We start from the raw sequence: 3,738 nt of genomic DNA on the forward strand, positions 1-3,738 counted from the left end.
AAATATTTAAATAAGAATAAATGAGAGTTCTACTCAAGCTCTTCCAAAAAAGTAGTAAAAGGACACTTCCTAATTCATTTTATGAGGTCAGCATTATTCTGATACAAAAACCAGATAAAGTCTTCAACAAGAAAACTACACACCAATATCCCCTATGAATACAAGTGCAAAAATACTTAATACATACAAACTGAATCCAACAGCATATTGAAAGGATTATAAACCGTGAACAAGTGAATTTATTCAAAGAATGTAAGGGTGTTTTAACATATTACTATTAATCAGTGTGATACACCACGTTAATAGAATGAAGAAAGGAAAAATTACAACCATCCAAATTGATGTTTAAAAGACATGTGACAAGATCCAACACCCTTTCATGACAAAATCAGAAAAGAAAAATTGTAAGTGTAAAAGGTAGCTTCTTCAACATGTTAAAAGGCATTTATTTAAAAAACTATAGCTATCGCCATGCTCAGTTTCAAAACACTAAAACCTTTCCCCCAGATCAGGAACAAGACAAGCTTTTATCACTGATATTCAACATTGTACTGAAAGTTCTAACTGGGGCAATTAGGCAAAAAATGAAATAAAACGCATTCAAAGTAGAGAGGAAGAAGTAAAACTATCTCTATTTGCAGGTGCCATAATCCTATATGTAGACAATCACATATAATCCACAAAAAAAGCTACTAGAGCTAATAAATGAATTCAGCAAAATTATATACTAGTCTAAAATTCAGTTGTTTCTATATACCAGCAATGAACAAAACAAAAAGTAAAGAAACCTATGACATTTGCAGTGACATACAAAGAATACCTGGGAATAAATTTACCCAAGGTTGTGAAAGACTTGCACACTGAAAACTATAGAACATTGCTGAAAGACATTAAAGAAAGCCTTTAAAAATTGAAAAAAAATATGTTTTCATGTATTGAAAGACATTATTCACAAAATATCAATGCTATCTAAAGTGATGTACAGATTTAGTTTAATCCTTATCAAATTCCAGTGGCCTTTTGTGTAGAAATGGAGTAGTAGAACCATAAAATGTACATAAAATTTCAAGGGATTCTAAATCACCAATATAATCTTGAAAAGGAAGAACAAAGTTGGAGGAATCAAAATTCTCAATTTCAAAAGTTACTACAAAGCTACAGTAATCAATAATGTTGGTACTGGCATGAAGGCAGACACACAGACCAATGGAATAGAATAGACAGTCCAGAAATAATCCCCTGCATACATAGTCAAACAATTTTTTTGAAATTTTGTTTTTAATTGACACATAATAATCATACATATTTATGGAGCATGAAGTGTTATTTCAATAAATGTATACAATGTGTAATGACCAAATTGGGGTAATTAGAATGTATATCACCTCAAACATTTACAATTTCTTTGTGTTGGGAACATCCAAAATCTTTGTTTCTATTTAAAAATATACAATAAATTATTGTTGGAAAGTGTGTTAGTTTGTTCTCACGCTGCTATGAAGAAATACCCGAGACTGGGTAATTTATAAAGAAAAGAGGTTTAATTGACTTACAGTTCTGCATGGCTGGGGAGGCCTCAGGAAACTTACAATCATGGTGGAAACACATCCTTCTTCACAGGGTGGCAGGAGAGAGAAGTGCTGAGCAAAGGGTGAAAAGTCCCTTATAAAACCATCAGATCTTGTGAAAACTCATTCACTATCACAAGAACAGGATGGGGTTAACCGCCCCATGATTCAATTACCTCCCACTGAGTCTCTCTCACCACACATGAGGATTATGGGAACTACAATTCGAGATGAGATTTGGATGGAGACATAGCCTAAACATATCAGAGAGCTTCCTGGTAGCTGAACATTTGGAGGTTCCTGGAGCATGGCATGCCTACCTCACTCTACATATCTCTTCATCTTTATCCTTTGCAGCATCCTTTATAATAAACCCATAAAGGCATTGAAGATATATGATTGTGAGACAAGTGTCTACAAAACTATGGATGGTACAAGAACTTCACTTGATATTGAATAGTACCCAGATACTGAGGTGCAAAAAAAACAAGTACTAACTCTGCAAGAATGGCAAGACAAGTGGGTGAACTGAAATATTGGTTTTCATCAAAAACAAGGACATCAACTATTAAAGCAGCATTTGGATACTTTTCCTAAAGGCAAGAGTGGAGTGAGGGTATTTTTTCCTCTGTGTGGAAAAGCAGTTGAGGTGAAATATTTTGCAGACTGGGGACACAGTGTACTTGGTGTGGAAATCATTGAACTTGGGATATGAGATTTTTTTTTTTTTTTGAGGTTTTTTTAAAGAGCAGAATCTTTCTTACTCAGAAGAGCCAATCACCAAAATTCCTGGAGCCAAAGTGTTTAAGAGTTCTTTGGGGCAACATTTCATTGTACTGTTGCTGTATTTTTTATCCTCCTAGAGCAAATATTGGCAAATTTGACAGGATTTAGGATAGAAGAGCATTAGTTGCTATTAATCCAGGTGATCACAAATGCTACGCAGTTATAATGTCGTCCAACCTGGGTAAAGGGTTTCAGAACCTCATGTATGTTCTTTCTTAAGATCCAACTAAACATGTAGGCCCACCATTTTGTGTTCTACTTGCTGAAATTGAAAGGCTGTTCAGTACGGTATGTAATATTCATTGTCTTGAGAGGGTTGATGCTTTTGAGGAATGACATAAAAGTTTGGGAATTGACTACATTTTTAAAAGGTTATATCTAAGAGATAAGTAAATGAGATGTAAATAAAATAAAGTAACATCAAAATGTTTTTGAGTTTTTGAGTTTCTGAGCAATTGAAAATTATGCTGAGGCCTCAAAATGTAATGGATGAATTTTTTATTGCTTATAAATAATATAGTAGATTCTTGCTCAAAAATGCATGAACTTTATGGAAGAACTTACATAGTAAAATGGCAAAGTAGCTCCTTTGAAGAGGAGAGTATGATGGCGAAAGATTATACCTGTGTGTCATAAAGACTGAAAGATCTTTTAAAAATCTATCAGCTTGTATTATTTGTATAATTAAAAAATAAAAGAAAAATGCAATGCGTATTACATAAATATAACAGACCTAGAAAAACCGACATTATTTTTTTTGAGATGGGGTCTCACTCTGTTACCCAGGCTGAAGTGCAGTGGCACAAACATTGCCCACTGCAGTCTCAACCTCTGGTGTTCAAGCCACCCTCTCACCTTAGCCTCCCAAGTAGCTTGGACCACAGGCACATGCCACCATACCCAGCTAATTTTTTCTTTAATTTTTTGTAGAGATGAGGTCTTGTCATATTGCCCAGGCTGGTCTAAAACCCTGGGTTCAAGCAATGCTCCCACTTCAGCCTCCCAAAGTGCTGGGATTACAGGCTGAGCCACCACACCTGGCAGAAAAACTGACAATCTTTATGAAATTTAGAATGATTGAAGGACATAACACTTCAATAGAGTTCAAGATGGTCCCAAAAGTTATATAAAAGATTAGCTTTTACTATAAGTCCTTGTGTTTTTACTAAAATTCTAGCATCCCTTTTCATACATACATAATTTTAGGTGTAATAGAATCAATAAACAAATAAATTTTAATTAAATAATCTAGTCTATGTGAAGCAAAATATTCCCCAGATGTACTAATTTTTTAACTTAAAAAATTATTCTTAACTACAGTCACTCTATAGTGCTATAGAATACTAGAATGTATTCCTCCTATCTAGCTGAAATTTTGTATCCA

General features: G+C 34.1%; 1 pseudogene; it reads left to right on the plus strand.

Annotated features, from left to right (window-relative positions):
* The first annotated feature begins 1,992 nt into the window (after positions 1-1,992).
* LOC112616219 lies at positions 1,993-2,747 on the plus strand (annotated as a pseudogene).
* Positions 2,748-3,738: the final 991 nt, after the last annotated feature.

This window comes from Theropithecus gelada, chromosome X (genome assembly GCF_003255815.1).
Source record: "Theropithecus gelada isolate Dixy chromosome X, Tgel_1.0, whole genome shotgun sequence".
NCBI lineage: Eukaryota > Metazoa > Chordata > Mammalia > Primates > Cercopithecidae > Theropithecus > Theropithecus gelada.